At 33.2% G+C, this 24817-nt stretch overlaps 1 protein-coding gene across 3 annotated transcripts in view; it reads left to right on the top strand.

The window, feature by feature from the left end:
• The window catches only part of stan (Protocadherin-like wing polarity protein stan), a 133506-nt gene that overhangs the window by 42395 nt on the left and 66294 nt on the right, over window positions 1-24817 (top strand). For all 3 annotated transcript variants that reach the window (XR_001846784.1, XR_001846785.1, XM_017609867.1), the window contains exon 3: window positions 2562-2590. The gene's annotated coding sequence lies outside the window, so the exon portion shown is untranslated. The remainder of the gene's footprint in view (window positions 1-2561; window positions 2591-24817) is intronic.

Raw genomic sequence — 24817 nt, forward strand, 5'->3', positions numbered from 1 at the left:
AGGAACTTTTGGTAGGAAAAATAATTTTTCCGTGGCAACACTGGTTGGTTTACTGTGGGTGAGATGTAAAATTCTAAGCTATTCTAGAAAACAAACTGGTAATGAACATAAAGCTAATAAAGTCCAAAAAAATGCTATAAAAATATATAGAAATAAAATTTATTTTATCCGTAATATATGCATATTTGAACCGCCATAATTCGATGATAATCATTTCCTACTTTTTATTTACAAACATATTCGTTTTGCGCTTTTGCTCTACTGGTGTACTTGTATACACCAATTACCACCAATTATTACCGGCGGAAATCGAAATTTTATTGCGCTATTTTGTTCTTTTCGTGTATTGCTGTTGTTTTAACGGTATTTCCTATGAAAATATTTACATACATACTTGTTCAAAGAATATTCAAGAGATTCCTTTTGGAGAAATAAAACTCGTGCTATCCGATGAAAAACAATGCATTTAATTTATTCAAAATGTGCGTATATATATATTTACATATAATTACATGGGGAGTTATGCACCCATAACGATGCAGTGATGTATATATACGCGTTCAATTTTCCCTTGCTTCTTAAGCAAATTTTGGCTTTTTTTATTTGGTTCAAATTCACATAACTGTGCCAAGTAAAAAGTATAGTGTAACTAAACTTATTAAAAAAACAAAGGGTCGTTTTCTTTTCTTTACCAATCTTATTTGCTTTGATTACCTCTAAAAAGGTTTTACTATATAATTATGTATTTTTGCTTCGCCGCCTCACATAATCGATTATACACACACACCTCAGTTACGCTTCACCCTGCTCATGTACATACATATACATATATGTATTTATGTTCGTCAATTAGTTCAAAGTACTAGCTACTTCTGAGCTGCTCGCAACTTTTGGACTAAGAACATTCCATTACTAATACGCCTAGGTGGGCGAAGTTGTTCACACGCCAAAAATAGGGGGGGCGTAAAGAATTTCCATACTGGGAACAAAGCAGCAGCACGTGCAACTTAGTTTTTCACACCGATAGTAACCTGCACCGCGTGGTTTTACCTTTCCCTTGTAATCCCAAGTGAGCGCCAGGGGCAATCTTACAATTGCATGCCTTTACTTAAAAATCTTAAAGTCTTCAGTGGCTACCCTTCAAAATTTGTCTATATATGGATATATGTATGCATGTATGTATGTAAATATTTTTCTGTTTCTTCAACAACGCCCCCTTCTTTCTTACTTTCGTTTATGCTAGAACGCATTTTCCCACACTTTTGCTTAATTTAATTTTAGTTTGCTTATTTTTTCGTTTCTTCATTGGCGAACTCCTCTCAGTCAACACTTGTGGTGGGCGTTACGCTATGATTTTCCTTACCTTCATTACTTTTCATTTAGAGTATAAGTATTCTACCAGTGAATTCTTTGCAGCGGCTGCTCAAGCGTGTATGGACAAAGGTGTAGATGATGTTAGAAAATATACATTTACTTTGAGCATCTTTGTTATTGTTTCGGCTTCGCTGTACTACTAAATAGCAATGTGCTAGTGTTTTGCTTTACTCTTCTTCTCTTGTTCTCTTTTGGCATGTAACAATATTTTAATTAGCCTTAAAATTATGCAATGCATCTGATTGGCATCAAATGGCAGTTGGGAGTAGCGGAACAAGGAATATGCAAAGTTTCGGTGAAAATTTGTATTTTTTAGCAAATTTTAAGGAGAAATGTAAAAATTTTATTGGGAAGAAAATTTTTTAAAGGTTTTCATTTAAACTAAGAAACGTTCAGAAATCGGACAAAATCCGGAAACTTTCGCTAAGCACTAAAAACTTGTGCACATAAGGAAATATGTTTGAGTGAAAATTTTTTTTTAGCGATTTCGACAACGATAGAAATAGCGACACTAAAAATCCTCGATTTGTATGCTAAAAAATGACAGGAATAGAAATACCTGTATTACAATATTAGATATTTGCTTAAGAGGGCTTCAAGGGAATCAAAAACAAATTCATTTCGAAAATATTTCTAAATAGGGTTGCCACCTGTAGAAACAGTTTAAATTGGTTCAAATATTTCAATATGGCTATCAAAGGAGAAAGGTTTAAAGAAAACTTTTTTCGAAAATGTTTTTGAAATGGTTGCCACCTCTTTAGAAATTAAAATTCAATATAATTGACACGTGTAATGAAATATTAAAATATGGGTGTCAAATGAGTAAGTTCGTTTATTTCAAAAATATTTTTGAAGAGGGTTGCCACTTTTTATGACTTCAAAATCTATTTAGTGAACGAGTAAAACCAAATGCATGCATACATATTTAATTATGTTTATCAAACGAGAGACATTTAAGTAAGTTTTATTTAAAATATTATTTTGAAAGGGATTTGAAGAGGACTAGCGCCAATCGTTTAACCACCACCTAATCGATGGTATTCTTAACGATAATTAATTACATTCGCTCTAAAATAAGTACATTCTTCGAGCGCTATATTATTTAATATGAAAAATCACACAATTAGATTGTTTTTTTTTCATATTTTTGGCATATTCATTAAAATCATTTTATTTTTAATTTTCAGAATGATTATGACATGCGGCTATAATAACTGTAAGTAGAAATTTGATATTTCAATAAAAATTGTTAATTTAAGAATAGTTATGAAAATATTGGCTTTATTTACTTAAATTTTGGTACATACATACATACATACATATTTTTCAATTTGGAATTTTTCGATGTTCTTAAACGGTTGTTTCTTGTAACTAGATCTCTTTAGGATATATACATATGTATGTATATGTAAGTGTGCCTCTTTCTCTATTAGTCTTAGCAGACAGCTACTTCGACCTAACCTAATCCAGCCATGCTGTTAAAACGTTTAGATAAATTTTCTTCTTAAACACACCTTTGTTCAGGTGAAACTATTTGTACTTTTTTAACTTTGATAGGTAACAAATAATGAACTTTTAACTCCAAGAATTTAGAAAATTTTATTTTTTTTTTAAGCATAAAACTTGCTACTAATAGCATTTTTGTATTACTAAAAACACTTAAAATTAGCTGCTATTTTTCGTTAAAAAACTTTAATTTTTGTATCACTGTTTTAATGCCTTGTATTCTAAAACACAATAATATGTAAATATGTTTGTCCACAATGCACTTAAACCCTCAAAATAAATAGAAAAAAGAAAAAACCTTTTGAAAACTAAGCATCATAATTAATGACGTTGAAATTTTCAACCGGCTACTCAAACTGCTGCTGCCAGATTCCCCCAGGCAGACTAAAGATGGCTAATTGCAAATGAATAGAGCCAAAGCAGCGCAATGGAATTAGAGCTGATGGACGATAAAAAAAGTAAGGGAGAGGACGAGTAGTTACGAGTATAATTGCCATTTCATTGCGGCTTGGTCAAAAGAAGTTTGGCGAGTTGCACGTGTTTTACCATCATTAACATGATGGAGTTGCGATGCCGAACACGAAAACAACAAACATACAAACGATCACAGTAGAAGGCATAGCTTACCAAGTTGAAGAGGAGCTTGAAAAATATGAAGAAGACGCTACACGCAATATTATATGTACATATATATGTACATATGTACTTGCTACACGCACTGCGGAGATGGAAATACAAAATGAAGATAGTTAGCAACAAAAGACGGCTGAAATTAAAAGAATGGTGAGCTTAATCAAATTATAAAAAATTGCAAGTTGAAAAGAAAAAAAATTCTAAACCAGAAATTTGTGGTTTTTTGACTGGATTCTAGTGATTTGCATGCATACATACATATGTACATGAAGTCCAAGCTTCATATATAAGTAGCTGAAACAAAAATGGGCATTGCTTACAAAGTCACAACATCAACCGGGAGGAACCTGCTTTTGAACATTAGGCTGGGTCACGAAAGAAAATACATATTTGTATTACAAGCACTGCCACCTCTAACTTCTAGGAAATTTTAATGTACTAAATATAAACATCCGTCTTAGCTATTATTATGGACGCTATACATACATATATATTTTGTTATCACGGTAAGATAATTTTGACTTACAGGGCAATTATAGCTAACATAGTTGCAAGTCTTTTGTGAGACAATTGAAAGAAAGTAGGCAAGATAGTTTGAAAGATCCTTTTTATTCTGGCACAAATGTCTTACAAAAAAAATCTCCTTTGCAAAATTTCACGGAGAAAAGCCCTTTTGGCAGAAAGTACATGAGCTTGCCCCAAATGGAGATATATGTATGTATATCATTGTGCGCGAGCTGCTTCAACAGTTGCAATGGCCGAGGGAGCAAACTACTGGCGTGCCATTTGAGAGATCCGAGGTTCAAATCCTCGGGCAGTTGATTTATTTAATTATTTTTTTATTTAAATTTTATTGTTTCAAAAAGAAAATTCAATATCATTTAATTTTTAGTTTATTTTATGTATTTTTTTCTGTTTTGGTTTGATTTTCTTTTAAGTTCTGGGTTTTGTGATTTGAAAAATAAAAACATATTTTTTTTTAATTTCATTTCATTTTATATTTTATTTCATTCAGTTTTTAGATTTTAGATTAGAATTACATTTTTATATTTTATTAGATTTTGTATTAAGATTTTCGTTGATTTCAGATTTTTTAAAAAGAAAAATATTTCTGCTTTCAATCTAACTTATTTTCTTGGAACATTAAATTTTTTTTTAGTTTTTTTGTTTAATTTAGTTTTCTTAAATTTTTAAAGCATATGTATTGTTATAAAGAGAAAAAATATTATTTACTTTGAGCTTGATTTAATTTGTACAAACTTATTTTATTTTTTTGCTTTTATTTATTTCTTATTTTATTATTTTTAGATTTTAGATTTTGTTCTTTTATGAAGAAAAATATTTTTGATATTAATTTAATTCGATTTTCATGATCTTTTTATTAATTTTATTGAGCTTTCTCTTTTGTTTAATTTGATGTTATTTAATTTTTAGAAACGTATTTTATTGATTTTTTTTGGGGTTTTCATCATTTTCTTCTCTTTTAATTGGATTTTATTTTCATTTTTAGTTGTTACCGGTTTCAAAAAAAAAAATATATATACATATGTATACGTAGTTTTGTTTAATTTAATTTTTATAAAACTTATTATTAAAATACACACAGAATATCGCTAAGAGCTCCTACTTAGCAGATCTTTTAATAAGTCTTTCGAAAGACAGAAAAGAGTTTTCAATATAATTGCCAGTATTGGCAATTGTCTTACGAAAAATTTGTATTGTCTTTTTTTTATGGAAATCGGTATACTCTAATACACACAAGAACACACGTACTCTTACTCGCATGGCGGTCAAACACGCTCGCTTGCCGTACACTTGCCTTTTTCTGTCGCTCGAGTAGAGCTGTCAATGCGGCTAAAGTGGTGGCGTCGGCGCTCTCTGTTTGACTGCCGATGTCGTTGTTACTTTTCTGTTTGGGTCACTGACCACAGACACACCAAGCGAGCGTCCACTATATACGAGCAAGCATCAAGTTAAGTCCGACAACGGTAGACCGGTCCGCAGACAAACGTGGCCGGAGCTGGTAGTCGTTCCCTTTGCTTTATGGGTCCGTCGCTCACTAGCTTAAAACGCATAGCCAAGCTTCGAACCAAAAAACGTCGCAGCGCTCGCACCGCATGTTCATGGCGCTCCCAGTACTCCCGGCTACATACCCTGTAGGGAAACCGTGAACTGGTGAACCAAATTTGTAGTTCCGTACTAGATCTTTATCGCCAAAAACGAACCAGTCCGATAGTAACTAGATCGCCACCAGTTCAAAAGCAGCGATATGTGGTACTTTTAAAAAACAATTTTAGAAATCTATATCTAAAATGACGAATTTAGAATTAGAATTTAGAATGCAGAACGAACTAGATCTCATCTGGCGAATTTTGAACTATCTCGAAACTACTGAAAAAGGGATGCAGCGGGGGCTTGTTTACTTTAAATAGATTTTTGCTTGGCGGGTTTTTCGTTCAACTACGCTTTCAGTCTGCACGTCGCAGATGCTTTTTCATAGTTTGGTAATACAAAACTAAAATTTGTGTTAACATCTTAACATTTTGGGAGCTTCTGGAATATAACCAATAACAGTCAGCACCTCTGCAAATTCAGCTACAGCCAAAGGTATGTAAACGTGTTTTCAAATGCAAAATTTAATTCACATTCATTCAAACAAATTTGATTTCAGATTGAAAATACATTTTTCTGCAATAATTAAAATTTGCTACCATGGTAACCCAAAAAGAAAACATCTTGTTCCTTTTTTCGTTTACAACTGGTTCTGAACTATAGAAAATGGGATGCAAAGCGAACTAGATCCCATATGTCGAATTTAGGGCTGGTTCGGAACTATAGAAAAGGTAATGAAGCGGGGGACAATTTCCAATTCCTATGACATCGCCGTGTTAAATTCGCCAGTTGTTTGCATGCAAAAGAGATTTATCGCGAACTAGTAGTGGTTCTAAATGTACTAGAAGCGCACCAGTTCAAAACTAGACATTTTCCCCACAGGGTATGTACATATCTCGAATGTGTGCGTGTATGTACATACATAAATAGTACTAAGTACATAACAATCATTGAGCCAACTTTGTAACCTCGCAGTTGGACTTGGTAGTCAACAGTTGGCCAAACAGACGAAACGGCGGGGCTTCTATCCAAACACACTATTTTTTTATTGCTCATTATTTGCTGATGGCTTGTTTCGCTTTTTCGTATTTCTACTCATTCAATCAAATTACTGCTTTTTATTGGCTTGGTGTTTTGTTCAGACATTTCGTGTTATTTCTTTTATATTTTTCTTATTTTCTTTGTTAATGGCAATGTAATCATAACTATTGTTATGTTTTATTTTTATTTATTTTATTTTTTTTCTTATATTTGTTGACCAAGCCTGCAAAATGGTCAGCAATACACAAATGTATAAAATCCATCTAGTTATTTTATTGCTGGTCAGGAGGCAAGGTTTTTTGGCATTTGTTTGTATTTTTATTATTACGAGTCTCATATCATAGTGACAGGAGTGATACTGATACTAGGAATTTGCATTAAAATGATATTCTTTGAAATGGAAATGTCATGTAAATATCGTTATGTATAAAAATAATATGTACTTATATTATCAAAATGAACCGCTTACTATAAAAACCTTAATTGCTTACATTTTGTTGCTACTAAAAAAAAAACGAAACTTACTAGAAGCGATAACAAAATTATTGATAATTTGACAAATTCTTGTCAGCACAAGAAAAAATTTTCATTCTGTTGGAAATTTTTCTTGAACCACAATATTTTATAATATATAATATTCGCATCCGAATGCTTTTTCGATCCGTTTACGACTGTTCGTAGGCGATCGACAATTTCAAGCGAAAAAGTACTCGAAAACGACTTTTTAGCCGGCTTTTCTTCGAGAAAACATCCAGTTACGAGCTCGTTTACAATGATTTTGCTGGCTGGGTATGTAAATATGTATGTATGTATGTATTTTGGTTGACAATTTCTCTACCAGACGTGTATAGGTTTGGCACCCGTTTAATCGGTCCTACAGATGTCCCAGAGTTTTTCGATAAATTTCTGAAATAGGGCGTTCATCAATAAAATTCTGAAGTAGGTCGTTCTTCAATAAAATTCTGAAGTAGGACGTTATCGAACTGGCTGCCGAGATAGGTCGATCTTCCACTCAGGTATCGATATGTGCCTTACACTCTTTCTCACATAAATATTGCGGAATTTCTTTCTACTGACTAGAATAGCCTACGTCGTGTGCCTTACTAATTTTAATTCCTTTGGTTCCAGCTACTCAAGCACCAGCGTTTTTGCGGAAGTCACAGCTAACTTACTTTGATGTATGTATATCAACAAAGAATTCCACCAACAGGTAGTAACTATCGTTACCTCGTCTGGAAAACGACAAACATTCCAAAGGAGGGTTATCACCATCGAGCTCTGTGGAACTCCGCCAGTGGTAATGTACGTTTTGTTGCATTTAAATTGCTGCTTTGGTGGGTTTGATTTTCGAAACGGAAAATTATTTTAAAGCCGCCAGTAATAGGTCATTTAATTACAAGAGGTGCGAAGTGACTTATGACACTTTCAAAATAAACGGCTCATAATATTAAAAATCTAAGTAGTGCAAATGAAAACAAATCTAGTCAGCTGTTCTAGCGACGCTGCTCGTTGCTATAGTTCGGGACTAGTTCAGGGTTAGTTTGGAACGTTTCCGGACTAGATCTGGAATTTTTCGGGACCATTTCGCGACTTTTTCTGTGCCATTTCGATGTCTTGTTCGGGACTAGTTCGAAACTATTTTGGTATTAGTTCAAGGCTAGTTCGGGACGTTTCGGGATCATTTCGGGACTAGAAACGGAATCTTTCGGGACCATTTCGCGACTTTTTCTGTGCCATTTCTGAGACTAGTTCGGAACACAGATGTTTACACATCAAATTTCATGAATACCTGGTTATCCGTGGCTTTCCTTCGTAGGGTTATCGCGAATCTATCTACAAAAATATAAGATCAAAATTTTTAAATTTTTCAATACTCCGCTTAGTTAACTGTCTACTTTATCCACATGCATATGTATAGTTTTCAGTGATAAAGTGCTAAATTATACCACAAACTTGTTAGGCTGCACGGCATGTGGCAAGTTGATTGAGCTTAGGTGGCAAGTGGCAATTTTTTAGTTTGTTGAATTTATGTTTTTTTTTGCCAAATCAACAAACTACATGTTAACTAACAAAAAAAAAATACCTGCTGCAGTTAAAAACTAACAGCATACAAGTTGCGGATAGAAAAAAGTTCGCGTATATATTTACAAACATATGCTTACAGAGCTAATATTGCAAACAAACTAGAATTTATTTCTACATATATGTAGATATGTATCAATTTATGTATACATGTGTATTAGGGCGTTTGGTATTCGTTTAATCGAATATTTGAACTATTCGAATAAGGCAACAATCAAATAATAAAATTCGAATAGTGGTATTCGAATAATTGTTCAAGGTCGAACGTTCGAATTATAACAAATACTCGAATTATCGTAGTCCATGGATTATTCGAATAATCAATGTACTGTAACTACTCGAATAGTAACATTCGATTGAAAATCGAACATACGATTGCCAATCGAATAATCGAATATTCGAATAATTTTAAAAGCCCTAATGTGTATGAATGCACCAACACCACCAATGTCACCAGTGTCGATGGTTTAGTGCCGCCACTAACGGTGATTTCGGCATTGTATTTGTAATTTTTACATCACGCTAATGCAGAGAAACTAAAAGAGAGAACTGTTAAATGCATGTAAATCCGCTACTTTGGCTTTTGCTCTGCAGCTTTGTGGTGAACTTTATATACGTATTTTTGTTTTATGGTTTTGCGCTGTCCTTTGTTTTTGTTGTCTTTGTGGCATATACAGTTTGTTTTTGGTTGGTTCGTTATATGCACAACACTTTTTAACGGAAAATTGTTGGTTATTTATTATTTGTAGATTTTCACAGTTAACAAAGCTGCTTGGGAAATGACTTTGCCTAGCAAATAAATTATGGGCAGCAACTAAAAGTTGAAATAAAAATAAAATCAAATAAAAATAGAAATAAAAAAATCAGATGAAAAAGCTAAACGTAGTTAGAATTTACCACACCAATTTGTTGTTTGAAAAGATTAAACAGTTAGAGGTGGCAAGCGAAGACAGGAGACAGGGCAGGGCAGGGCTGAGAACTGCATATGCGCAAGCAAAGCTGTTTAATTAGTCAAAAAGCCGCAAAATAAATAAATAGCAAAGCCACAAAATGCATTCAACAAGTTTACTAACTGCATATTTACATGTATACAGACATATCTATTTAAATATGTACATATGTATGTATAAGCACGAAACACGGGCCAGCCAGCTAACAGCTGAACACTAGTCACATTCGGTTGCAAATGATCCCGGCGAGTGAAATTAAAATTATTTGAATTTGTAAGCATTCACAAATGGTGCTGTACAGCTGCCTGGTTGGGCGGCAAGCGTTAACTTTTGCATGTAAATAGATACACCCATATTTATATACATACATATCGAACACCGTCTTCAAAAGAGTCACAACTCAAATTTTGATATTTTTGAGATTATGCGCTAAAAATGTACGCAGAGCTTTTGTTTACCTTTCAGCAAAAGCTGAAGCAGATTTTAGTTATAATTCGTTAAAAAAAAACCTAAGGTAAAGTCGCCCTTGCGCATATGATTATCATGTGCTAAGCAATAGTTTTTCGCATTTTCTGCCAAACTTATCATTTTGAGTTGTGACTCTTTTGAAGACGGTGGCGATATGTATGTATGTATGGTAAGTAGGTATGAAGGAATATAGTGCCTTAGCCGTTTGTTTGTTGTTGTAATTCATGCTCCGACCTTTTTTCTTTAATATTTGCCTAGGCTAATCACTTCAATTAAAAAAATTTAAATTATCTGGTATTTGAAGTAGCCCGCCAGCTGTGAAGCCTCCTATGGAGCTCATCAACGCAACGCCTGCTTAGCGATTTTGGCCGCAATTGGTTTGTCAGAGTTATGATTTATGTGATTCTATGTACATACATACATAAATGGTGCTCGTTTTAAGAATTTAAAAGAAAAATTATAAACAAATTTATTTGATTATTTGGGATAAATTGAGGACTTCATTAAAGATTAATAGTCTAGTTAGTGTAGACTTATCTTAACTTACGTAAGAAATCGTGAATGATTACTCAACACGTCAGCTTAGCCAGAAGCGAAAATATTTTATTTTTGTATATTCCTTTTCAGCTGATGGTCACTTTGCCGCCTATAAGCCACATCAAAAAAATTCGTGAACAAAAATATATTACTTTGGCCAATATATAAGGCTACGTTACGTAAATTAGGTCTAGACTAACTGAACATTTAGCTTCATACAAGCGCTGCAAATACTTGTAAATTTGTTAATTGGTATATTGTTATCTGCTTCTTCATTGGAGTCACAAGGGCTTAGCGATTTAGGCGGAGTGCTGTTTCCAATTAAAACCATTGGGTCTCCCTCTGCATAAGCTTTTTAATGCAGGACACACAAGCCGTGGTCTTGGCAATCGTCTACGGGGCTCGTCGTCACAAATGCGTAAAAGGCTTTAAATTCACCGAAGAATATTTCCCTTGAACATATCGAGCCCTAACCGCCAAAATAACGTAAGCGACATTTTTTTTAAAAAAAATGTCGCTTACGTTATTTTGGCGGTTAAGGCTCGATATTTGAGCTCTATTTACCTTGAGCAAAAAGTCTCAAAAACTTTTTTCCGAAATGCTGAAACGATCCGTAGATTCTCTCAAGGATTTGCGCTTTTTGCGAAGGCTTTTCGGATAAAATTTCAACTCTAGCATTTTAGCATATTTTAACGATTGTAATCCTGCCACGGGACGGGCATGATGAGAGACCTACAAAATGTGACTTTTGTTCGTCAAGAGAAATTTGCTGCTCAATTGCATTTTCAGTCCAAAGTAGCATTTCTTGGAAAGAGTGGTTCTAAGTATATCGGATTTCCAGGCTGACATTATTATCGGTTCTTGAAAATTTTGACGTAGTTGGTGCTGTTGCTTAACGTCGTTTTTCACTACCGAATTAGTTTCTCCGTGACCTGAGTCAATGTTTGGTGGACGAATAGTACGCACGTCTAGATCTCTGGTTTGATTTCTTATTATTCGATCAGGAGAAAACCATGCCGCTTAACGTATCTTCTCCTTTTGGAATCACGTTATCGGCTGTTTCGTCGCAGACATTGAATTATCGGAAGGCGGGACCTAAAATCTACCGATGTCATTGAAATTAGCAATCATGTTTTTAGTATCGTGCAGGCAACAGCACTCGTACGTGCGCCCTAATTGCTTACAAATGAGCTGGACGTTATTTTAATTAATAGATTTCATTGTATTAAAAAGAAAAATATATTTTTTTATTTAATTTTTTTATGATAAATATCCTTTCATTTTTAATTTTTTTTTATGATATCACTGCTTAAAAAAATATATATTTTTTAATTTCATAAAATTTTTAGAAAATTATTTTATTTTTTCTATTTTTAATATTTTTTTTTTATCTTTCTATTTAATTCCTTTTTTTTTTTTTTGGATGACAGAAGAAAAATATATTTTTTATTTCATTTAATCTTTAAGATCTTGTTTTATTTTTTTTTAATTTTATGTTTTTTGTATTTTTAATTAAACCTTGTTTTGTTAGACTTTGTTTTAAAGATAAAATATATATATTTTTATTTCATTCAATTTTTAAGTATTATTTTCTTCTTCAGTTTTTCTAAGTTTTTTCTAAGTTATTGTTTTAAAACGAAAAATGCATATACTACATATATATTTTTTTGATTTTATTTAACTTTAAAAAATATTTTTATAAATTTTTGCTTTATTCTCATTTATTTAATTTAATTTTCTTCTATTTATTAGTTTTTATTGTTTTTAGAAGTTGGTAAAGTTATATATGAAATTTTTAGAAATGTATTCTATTTTTTGAAATTTTTTTAATTTCTTAATTTTTTTTTTTATATATCAAAAAGGATATGTATATGTATATATTTTTATTTAATTTTATTTATTAGGACCTTGTTTTATTTTTCTTTTTATTTTATTTGTTTGTTGTTTTCAATTGCTTTTTTTATTTTTGATGTTTTGTGTTAAAAATAAATTATTTCATTTAATTTTCAAGTACTCTTTTTTCTTCTTCAGTTTAATTTTTTCTTTTTATAATTTAATTTCCTTATAATTTTTAGGCTTTGTTGTTTGAAAAAGAGAAATTCATAAGTATCTAATGGGTGATTTTTTTGAGGTTAGGATTTTCATGCATTAGTATTTGACAGATCACGTGGGATTTCAGACATGGTGTCAAAGAGAAAGATGCTCAGTATGCTTTGACATTTCATCATGAATAGACTTACTAACGAGCAACGCTTGCAAATCATTGAATTTTATTACCAAAATCAGTGTTCGGTTCGAAATGTGTTTCGCGCTTTACGTCCGATTTATGGTCTACATAATCGACCAAGTGAGCAAACAATTAATGCGATTGTGACCAAGTTTCGCACTCAGTTTACTTTATTGGACATTAAACCAACCACACGAATGCGTACAGTGCGTACAGAAGAGAATATTGCGTCTGTTTCTGAGAGTGTTGCTGAAGACCGTGAAATGTCGATTCGTCGCCGTTCGCAGCAATTGGGTTTGTGTTATTCGACCACATGGAAGATTTTACGCAAAGATCTTGGTGTAAAACCGTATAAAATACAGCTCGTGCAAGAACTGAAGCCGAACGATCTGCCACAACGTCGAATTTTCAGTGAATGGGCCCTAGAAAAGTTGGCAGAAAATCCGCTTTTTTATCGACAAATTTTGTTCAGCGATGAGGCTCATTTCTGGTTGAATGGCTTCGTAAATAAGCAAAATTGCCGCATTTGGAGTGAAGAGCAACCAGAAGCCGTTCAAGAACTGCCCATGCATCCCGAAAAATGCACTGTTTGGTGTGGTTTGTACGCTGGTGGAATCATTGGACCGTATTTTTTCAAAGATGCTGTTGGACGCAACGTTACGGTGAATGGCGATCGCTATCGTTCGATGCTAACAAACTTTTTGTTGCCAAAAATGGAAGAACTGAACTTGGTTGACATGTGGTTTCAACAAGATGGCGCTACATGCCACACAGCTCGCGATTCTATGGCCATTTTGAGGGAAAACTTCGGAGAACAATTCATCTCAAGAAATGGACCGGTAAGTTGGCCACCAAGATCATGCGATTTGACGCCTTTAGACTATTTTTTGTGGGGCTACGTCAAGTCTAAAGTCTACAGAAATAAGCCAGCAACTATTCCAGCTTTGGAAGACAACATTTCCGAAGAAATTCGGGCTATTCCGGCCGAAATGCTCGAAAAAGTTGCCCAAAATTGGACTTTCCGAATGGACCACCTAAGACGCAGCCGCGGTCAACATTTAAATGAAATTATCTTCAAAAAGTAAATGTCATGGACCAATCTAACGTTTCAAATAAAGAACCGATGAGATTTTGCAAATTTTATGCGTATCAAGCTCTTAAAAAATCACCCGTTATATATGTAATATTTTTTTTTGATTTCATTTAATTTTTAAAAATATGTTTATTTATTTTTGCTTCATTTTCAGAATTGACAATTGTCTTATGAAAGAATTTTACCTTTCAGCAGACATACATATATTTGTTAAAATATTATTTTAGTTCATCGATTTTTTGTTTTTCCTCTATGCATTTTAAACTATTTCCTCTGCTCTATCTTTCATTTTATTCAGTAAATAATTAAACCTAAATTTTTTTTGCTGTCAAAAGAGCAAAAAATGCAGTGGCAAGCAGAATAGTACAATAACAAATAAACCAAATAAGCAAAATGTGAGATAATGCGCATTTTGGGGCGAGTTAAACACGTTTTCCCACAACTCCTTGCAATTCTTATTTCACGCCATTTTTTTCTTACTCTCCATTATGCCACTCATTCTTAGTCTTATTCTATTTTTTATGCATTTGTGCAGTGACTGCTATGGCAAGGATGGTCATTTAAATGGACATTTAAGTAAGCAACTTAACATCGCTTTGTTTAGCTGAAGTTCTTTTATATTTTACTATTTTTAGTTTCCAAGCAATTAAATAAACCCTCTTGTTAACTCGCTTTCAGTCTAAATAGGAACTGAAATTTTTTTGCGAATTGTAAGTGGGAGGAACTGCATTTAAATTGGAAGATCGCCAAGCTGAAGGCAATGTTTTTTGGCCTTGATGGTTTCACTTACGCTCAGCTTTTTGCACAACTATGTATCTTTCATCCATTATACATATATTTCAGGTTTAAAGAACAAGAATTAATTTCATTTAAATTTTTTTGGTAAATGACATTTAAAAAATATAAACATACAACCCCTAATTGTCCTGAACTCTTAGTTTAGTAATTTTATTCAGCTAAGTTTACTCTCTATTTTGGCTGGTATCTCAGCCCCAGAAAATTAAAAAATGCTATTGAAGATGGCAGAACTGTGCAGCCGGTTTGTCTCAATACCAAACCTGACAAGGAATACCGGAAATTAGTATCAAAATACATCGTCTTGAAACTTCAAAGCTACGGCGGCATGGGTAAATATTAACCGATTAAAAAAAAAAAAAAAATACGTGTCTCCTTATTTTTGGGTGGCAGCAGGAAAAATAAAAAAAGTTGATTTTCGTACCCTAATGTACATATATTTAAATTTATACACGATTTAGGTATGCTGTCTATAATTAAAAATCTAATATCTAAATTATAAAATAAAGAAATACGAAATACGAAATCTAAAAAATTTTTTAATATACACCTATGTACTTACATACTGCATATTTGGAAATACGGTGACAACCAAACTAAAAATTGTTTAAATGTAATTTTAGTATAATACCGCTCGAGCAATTGTTAAAACTCTGAATGTTATTTCAAATAAATTCGTCATTCATATTATTTCTTTCGTTTCGTTGTCCAGCAAGTAAATAATTTTAGGACAGAACAATGTCTTCCGGGTATGTCCTATAATTTTAAATTTGCAACAATATTGTAGTTTTTCGTTGCATCAACATGCAGCATAGCCCCATAAGCACACACTGAAACATACATAGATATGTACACTTAATTGATTAACCATCGCAACCATGCACCAGCTACCACTGTCAGCTTGACAAGTGTCGGCTAGGCTAGATAAGCTCAGTTGAATAGAAATAAATCGCTATACATGACAGCTTCGACAAGAATTAATTGCATAATATGCAGCCTACATGCAATACAGAGGCGAGTAGGCGTGGCAGCCCAGCAGGGAAAAACCAATCGGTTTGGTGGGTGAGGCGAGAGAAATACCCATATACATACATAAATATGCAGTTGGACAGGTTGATTACCTGCTAAATGTGCAAAAGAAAGAAAAAAAACTTAAGAAAAATTGGAAAGCCAAACAACAACAAAGACACCAGCAGCAGCAGCGGCAGCATCAAGCTACATTTTTCACGAAGCGATAAAGAAGCTAAAATCGCTTAAAAATAGAAAACTATAAATCAGTTGGCATTTTGCAGCAAGAAGTAGCTGAATAAAGCAAATGTGTAAGAAATTAGAAAGAGCGGCAACGAAAGTCACTGCTATCGAATAAAAATGCAAAACTGGAAAACCCGGCTATTGGCATACATTTTTACATGCCTACATACATATGCACGAGCCAACAATTTTGTATGCCTTTTCTTTACTAATTTTTGCATACTTTTTTACAACTATGCGATGTACTCTGCCAACAAAGAAGTCGGCAATGAAAGCAAGAAAATAAAAAAACCCAAAAGCTGACTGCATTTGCTGTGCCTTAAAGTCAGAGAAAAATTTAGCTATTAAAAAGAGTTTGACGATGGGCGGAAGAAGTTGTGCTTTAGGACGCTTAGATTTTCCAACTTAAACTGTTTTAGAAAGTCACTTGTAAACTTTTTGCCATGCAGCTTGAAGACGTGGCGCACAGAGATGGCAATCAACTATGCCCGGCAGTCAAATCATTTTGACAAGTACAAAGATATATTCGCTAATATATATACATGTGTAGGGTGATTCAATAAGACCGCCGATTTTCTTTTATAAATAAAACACAAGCAAACTTGTCGAAGTGATATCCTTTTTGAATAATTTTCTATAATAGTCTATGGTATATGCGTACCTATTAAATAGACCATACGTTTAACGTTTCCCTAGAGAAAGAAGTTTTTTTTTTTTTATATGTACTTGTACTTATATTTTGTTATTTTTACGAGCAAACATCGAAGGCCCATGAAAAATCGTTGTCTAGTATTAATATAATGGTAAAATAAAGAATTGAGTGTTATTAATGGGAGTCTCCTGAAAAGAAACAGACTCTTCCGATCGGAAAATATTAGTTTTCCATACCATTTCCACGAAAAATCTATTTTTTCATATAAAATACCTAGAAATCTCCAGGCAGATCAAAATTGTTATTTCCTTTTTAACGGGCATTTTAGTATTCCATTAAGAAAAGTTCTAGGCGGTGAAAGCTTAACACTTTAAACTTTTTCCCCCGTTGTAATTTTGGACCAGCCTAGTGTACATATGTACATATGTTGTAACAGCAAAGTGTATTTGTCTTTGCGTTGAGCCTGAAGCACTGCCATTAGTTCTTTACGGCAGCAGCAGGTTTTACATGATTATTTTGTACAAATTTTCCGCCTTACCATGCACTCGGCAATTTCGTTGGAGTACTTTTCGTACTTTTAGGATATAAAATTTGTATGCCTTAAGTTGAAACGTATGTACGTTTATATAAGTATTCTTGGTAACAGTATTACTTAAGTCTTAAAATATTATCCTTTATGATGATATACCTTTATGATTCATACTTAAGCCTTCAATTCAATGGAACCTATATATCGAATATTCTCATCAGATTTTGTCATTATCCATGCTGATAAGTTATTTGCGGCCCTCTAGCTTCAGATAAAAGAAGTGGCGTCATAAAGTGTTGACCTGTCTGAACCCCCATTTGATATGGAAGGGCTCAAAGAAGCCATTCTCAATACAGAAAGTGCTGTTTGAGAATATGAGCTCCCAAGAGAACTGGGTCATCTGTGTAATTTAGTCGTAGTGTTTATGGTAACGTAGCCTAGCCTAACCCAAACCATAGCCTAACCAGTTTCATAGGAGTTTGCACTGTTCTTGAAAACTTCCGGAAGTCGCCTGATTTTCTAGTAAAATTTTCCGCCTTGTTGCTAAATAGTCTCAGAGAGCAAGTATAATATTTAGTTGAATTGCAAAGACCAAACAAGAGAATAATCTGAGTCGGTGTTTAATTTTCTGATCTATCCTAGGAGACAGCCTTGCAACCTGATGAATCATGGGACCTAATGCTGCAGACTTAGATCTTACTATTCTCGGCGAAGTCGTGTTTATTGGAGCACATCAACCAGCTTAGTTTTACCTTAAATATCCCGGTGCATTTCTCTAAAGCGTAGATCTTTAAACATTTGAGGCGGGTCGTCATCAAGAGAAAAGGATCGAATCTGAGGATATTAAAACTTTTTCATTGGGATGAGTATAACCATAATCCGCCAACTTTAACTGCAGCCCACAAACCGCACCATACATGTCTACGTGTATGTGTACGCAAAACTCATTCTTCAAATGTTGGTTTTAAAGCATAGTCACAAAAAAAGTACCAAATCTCGTGTATAAATATTGTGTTCCCAACTGCTACCACAGTTGCCGAGTACAGCAGTTCAAAGCTTATTGTTTTGTTAAAAAATAAATTCTTCCCTCTAGCGAAAGCGAGTTGATGTGTGTTATTAAAAATGTTTTATAGTGTTTAAGGTGACTAGTCACCTAAGGAAGAAGAATCGTTGGCTAACATAGATATCAAAATGGTGGCAATTCGCGACTAGCACCACCGCTTTCAAAATGAACTAATATTTAACAATTTGACTGTACTAAATATGCCACAAAAAATTATATAGTGTTTTTTCTACCGTATATTTTTAAATTTTAAAACACTCTGGTATCAAACTTGTTCCAGTAAATTTACGAACATAGTACATACTATTAAGGTATAGTGTATTTCCATTATTTGATCTTAATTTAACTTTAATGCACTTCGAAAGCATTAATTTTTGAAACGGTTGAAAATGCACTCGCATATGCATTAAAGTATGTATATGCATAAACTTATTTACATATGGATATACATGCGTAAATATACATACAATAATAAAACACTGTATAAACGCATTGTAGAGAAACCACTTGAGACACGTGCTACTGTCACCTGTCACAGGTTTATGGGAATTTTCGAAGTTTGTAAAGCAAGTGAAGAAGACTGTATGTAAAAGCGCAATTTAAGGCGACGCCATTTTTGCATTAACGAAGGTGTAGATGTTCAAGTCTTTTGTAATTGCACTATATATCTGTAAGTATAGGTATGTATACACTTAAAACTTTTTTTGCAAGGGCCAGCAGTCTTAAAGCGAAAAACTTCCTGCTAAATAATCTTTTTTTCTATGCATTTGGTCTTTCTTTGCGATTTCGAAGCCATTTACTTCGAAAATTTAATAATAACAGTTCGAATATGAATATGTATTGTTTTGGCCCAAATCAAATTTGGCGTAAATCAATCTTTGAAAAAAGTTAACAAACAGCATCAAAAATCTAAATATTACGATTCGGTTGAGTAGATTTTTAAATTTTTGTGTGCAGATTTTTTAAGCTTAATCGGTTTTTTTATCTGAGGGGATTTTTTCAAAAAGGTCTTTAAGAAACTATTTCTATTCATAAAAAAACTCCATTTTTTGAGGTATTTTCAAATCGGCCCAGCTCACGAAAATCTTAATATTTTTCGGAAATATTTTGGTGGACGTCTTCATATATAATAAAATTTGTAATCCCGGCGAACAAGCCGCAACATTTTTTGGTGATGCAATCTAATGTATATATTGAGGCATTCTAAATTACTTTCTCTGTGTGGCATTCTCTGTTCGCTTCTCTCGATTCTCTTTATCCATTCATTCGCTTCTTTGTAAGGCATTGTCAATTATTTTCTCTTTAATCCGGAATGTAATGTGTTCTCCATTCGTTCGAAGGTAGTCCTGCCGGTAAGGGCTTACGGCCAATGACATGCCCATGTTAAAGTAATGCCTTCTTGAAGCGAAAGGGTAAGCGATTCCCACCGCCTAGTTCCACTTTAATTTATGTGGTAGACGTGTTTTTTTCCAGGATAAAGCGCTACTATGTACATTAAAATTAAGCGCTTTGCTAAAATACAAGAAAATGTATCTACATACGTAGATATTTATGTATGTATAGAAAAAATTACATGAAAAACAGGATTTCACTTAAACTACAAATAAGGCACTGTACGAAATCAAGTGAACAAAGCGCTCATTGCACATCGCATTATTTGCTTTCATTTACTCGTAAAATGCAGCCGATCAGGGCGCGCCCGCTGTGCCTTTACAAATACGGACATGCGGCATCTCTGGGGAGTTAGGCGGATGCGCTGGTTGCGCGATTTGCACCGGCACGTGAGGGTTGCAAATTTCAGCAACAGCAATAGATTGTCAATTTACAACCCCCACAAACAAAAGCCACAGCCACTTTGATTGATTGTGTCTATTGTCTTTTCGAATTGAATGCCTCCGCCAAGCTAGAGCGCCGGGAGAGGTGGCAAGCGGTGCGAAAAATTTTAGCGTGATTAGAAAAAAACAGGTATTTATTATACAACATACTCGTACATACATACATAAGTGTACATGGTGGATTTTGTATGGGAAATGAAAAATTACTTCGTTGTTAACTTTTATACTTAAGTGCTCAAAAAATTCACTTTTTTAAAAGTATTTTTGAATGCATGCATTCACACACGACTGGCTCTGTCACATTGAATAAGTTAAGTGCCCGACAGTCATATTTTAAATGTCAAATGCGCTATTGAAAGTTATGAGACAACAAAAATTCTATGCCGAATTGCAAGAATTCAATGCTTTCAAGAATTCATGATAATCAGCAAACGCAATATTTTTAGGCAAATGCATGGGCTTCTTTATGTTTCAAACATACATGTACGAAACACGGTTGCCATTTATTATTATTTTTTTCTTTACCAAAATGTAAAAAAAATTTACCAAAATATGTTTTAACCTTTGATCTATATATACATATATATATATTTATAAAAACTACTCAGTCGATCTAAATTAAATTTTAAAAGATTGCAGGTTAGAACATTTTAATGCAATAGTGGACCTATTAATTAGAAGATATAAGACATTATATTTACATAAATTCTTGATTTTGTCGCTTAATACCCAAAGGGTTAGAAAAAAAAATTAGATAGTATCACCAGTTTAAAAATTCCAGTATAAGTAAAAAAGAAGATAAAGTAAGTATTGCAATACGGGTGTCAAAAGAGTTTTAGAAGGCTTACAACCGAGAATATCTCTCACTTGTGTTGTCACCCGTTTGAAAAATATAGTTAAATTAATGGGTATCAAACTAAAAAGGTTTAAGAAGACTTTCATCTGAAAATATTTTTGAAGAGGGTTACCAATTGTTTAAAAATATTATGTAATTCAATTGACAAAATTATGTAAATATTTCAATATGGGTGTAAAAAAAGGTTTAAGAGGGCTCAGAACCAAACAATATTTTTTGGGTAGGGCTGCCAATTGTTTGAAAAATTTTATCTAATTAAATTGACAACATAAATAAGTTTACAATATGCGTATCAAACTAAAATGGTTTAAGAAATCTTATAGCCGAAAATATTTTTGAGAAGGGTTGCCACTTGTTTAAAAAAATGTATTCAATTAAATTGATGAGATAAATTTAATATCACAATATGGGTGTCAAACTAAAGGGGTTTAAGAAAGGCTATTGTCGCAAATATTTTTGAGACGGGTTGCCACCTATAGAAAAAATTTAGGTAAATTAAAAATTTAATTAAATTAAAAATATTGAAATTAATGAACTATTCCAAGAATTATACCAAATGAAAAGTGTTTGAGAAAGCTTTGCTAGGTAATACTTGTGAAAGCTTGCCACCTATCCAAAAGCCAAACATCAAACAATTTTAGTGAAGAAGGAATTGGCAACATATTCTTATAACTCGAGTCTATAGAACGCTCACTTTCTTCAAAGGTGTGTTAATGCGCAAAAAATATTCAAAGGCCGTAAATCTATCTTCCATAAAAAGCTGAAATTAAATTTGTTTTCAAAATCGAACCAAAAAATCTGCCTTCTTTGTATATACTTTCAAAACAATATTAATTAAGAGTTTTTGATGTAGTGAGAGGAAGAAAAAACACAAAAATACTTTGAAGGTGGAGCGAAGCACGCCGGGTGTTTGCTAGTTATTCAAATATTTTCCAAATACACGTTAGAGTTGTGTATGTATATGTAGTTAAAACCCGTTTATCGAGGTTTTTCTCAACTACATATCTTTTAGTGCTGGAAAAATCCTTTATTAAGTTAAATTCTCTATAATGACTACCAAATAGTTTTTTTTTCGGAAAAAAGTGGCCTATTAAGATCTATTGTCCAGATTCTGGTCGGAGACGCTGACCAGTAGAAGTCTTTGACCTTGATACATGCGCAATCGCAAATTTTGTTCCAGCCACAGAACCTAAAGTCCTGCGAGGTAGCTCGGAAATTCTCTTTCCGAGACTACTCTATAGGGTATTAGAAATTTCTTATGCCGAATTTTCAATAGGCTTTGAAATGCCAAAAAATGTATGCCATTTAAAAAAAATCCATGTGGAAATGAACTTAATTAGCTTTTTTTAATGTAATGACACGATCATTTTTTGATGCCCAACTTTGTCATTTGTTATTTTTGTCATTTAATGCCTAGTGGAAATCCAGCATTAGATTGCCTTTCCCCCCTAGGAGCCCTGCTGTGTATCCTTTTGACAGACCGTTGAACGGCTGTGGACTATATAGGCTTGATCTTTAAATAGACATACATATAATGTAGGTATGTAATTTTTCGTTTACTAGAATCCAAAAATATACCAGATCTGAAAGCTATATAGGACTGTACCAAATTAGGAAAAGTTTGCCAAAAATGTTACATTTCGAACAAAATGGCAACCGTTGTAGGAAAGCTCGTTGCCCAATTGTATGCTGCGCTGTCAAAAGTTTCGATATAAAATTAAATTTCCACACTTTTCCAACAATGCCTGAAGAGTGGTAAATATGTTCGAATTTGCATAACAAACAATATTGACAATTTGCGTGTCATTTAAACGCAAGTTTAAGCAGCAATGTCAAATTCCACAAACGTACGCACATACATACATACATGTCATTTGCCTCTATTCATACAAACAAGCAAATATTTAGTACAAACATATGTACATACAAGCAAGCTTATCTACAAAGTCACATACGTAAGTAATTTCAGAGTGCGTATGTATCAATCGCAAAAGTTTAAAAGCAGCTCACTCATTCCTTTGGGCATTTAGCATACTCCCAAATGTCAGCCTTTATTTTCATTACTCATTTTATATATTCACACATACATATGTATAGAAATACATACATACATACCTCAATAGAAAAGTGTTTTCAAAAGACGAAAACCCTCCCACCAAATTGTTGCTGACTAATTTACATACACACATACATACATACATATTTATGCACGCATACTTTTATTCGCCTTCCCTCCTTGTCTTTCTTTATCCGCTGCAATTAAAATAAAAGCAATTTCCATAAGTCATTTGTCTTCGTTTGCGTAAATTATCTACATTTTCTTCTGAACTTGTGCATACATAGGTACATACATACTTAATCCTAAATTTTTAATTTCCTTACTAATTTTATTGCTCTGACTTCCTGTGTAAATTTTATTTACTTATAAGCTTTGGATTAACTTTGTCGTGTTCTGCTGTAAATCGTCGACATCAATGACAAATTGTAATAGCAAAGTTTAAGTTTTTAGGAGAAAGAACTTTTTAAATTAGCAAAAGAAATGCTTTCAGAGCTGTTGCAGAGATGCCAACCAATTTTCTTATTTTTTATGAGATGACTTCGATTTTTTTTTATGTATGGTTCATTGCCTGGGAACGGGTTTTTTTTGTTACTTGACTTTTATTTGTGCTACACAAAATAGAAAAATTGTTTCTCAAAATTGTCATGATTCAACTTGCCAAACGTGCATAGTTCATTTTGATTTTTTCATGGAAATTTTTATTTTTTCGTCTAAACAAATTTGAAGACGAATACGAAGATGAATACGAGAAAGACAAGGATGAACACGAAGACGCCGATGACGAATGCGGAGCCGAAGATGAAGTCGAGTACGAATATGAATATGATGACCGAGACTATTGCCATTACAATTATAATTACTACTTCTTTATCTACCATTATCATTACCATTACCATCACCATTACTAACACCATTACCAGTACCATTACTAATACCTTTTCAATTACCATTATCATTACTACTGCCATTACCATAATCACTGCCATTATTATTACGTACGATGACGAAGACGAATCTTAAGAGTATTTTATTCAAATTTCTGCAGTATGAAATTAACTTAAAATTAATCGAAGTAGTGTGGCCCAGGCACACCACTTTTACCGACTATTGAATATCAACTCACAGAATATACTGGTCATAAGAAATATAATATCAGCTGATGGTTAACCTGCTTCTCGATTGCTAATTTTTAATAATTAGTTAATTAATTTAAATCTGCATTTAATTATTATTATATGATTTTGACGTAGAATACGTCTTACCTTAAGGTATGGGGGCTATGTTCAAATGTTGTAGTTGTAATTTTTAGAGCTTCACAAAAACGCTTATTGCACGAGAACTAATAAAGCGATTTCAAAGAAAAGTGTGGCGTTTCAAAGATAAAATTCCAAACCTGTCGACAGATTCATTTTTGTAAATAACCAATTCGGTTTCTGTCGTAAAAACAACGGTAAACATTGCCTTATTTTGGGGTCAATTTTGAGCCTTTAAAGTGCTCTAGCAACTTATTGTTGGCATATATAACTTTCATTTTCGGGATATAGGTTCTTTGGAGCAGTAGAAATATTATCGGGTACAAATTTTATATAAATTTAACAAATATTGAGCATTTTAAGGCAAAAAATTGTTGAAAAAATTTGCAAATTTTTTTCATTACCAAAATGCTCGAAAACCGCTCGAATGATTTTGTTTTTGTTTTCTTTAATCAAAAATTCAAGAGTTTTCCTTTCGTTTGGTATATGGGAAGTATTGGT

Source organism: Rhagoletis zephyria, unplaced genomic scaffold (genome assembly GCF_001687245.7).
Source record: "Rhagoletis zephyria isolate East Lansing unplaced genomic scaffold, Rhagoletis_zephyria_1.1 Rzeph_scaffold_00261, whole genome shotgun sequence".
NCBI classification, from domain to species: Eukaryota; Metazoa; Arthropoda; class Insecta; order Diptera; family Tephritidae; genus Rhagoletis; species Rhagoletis zephyria.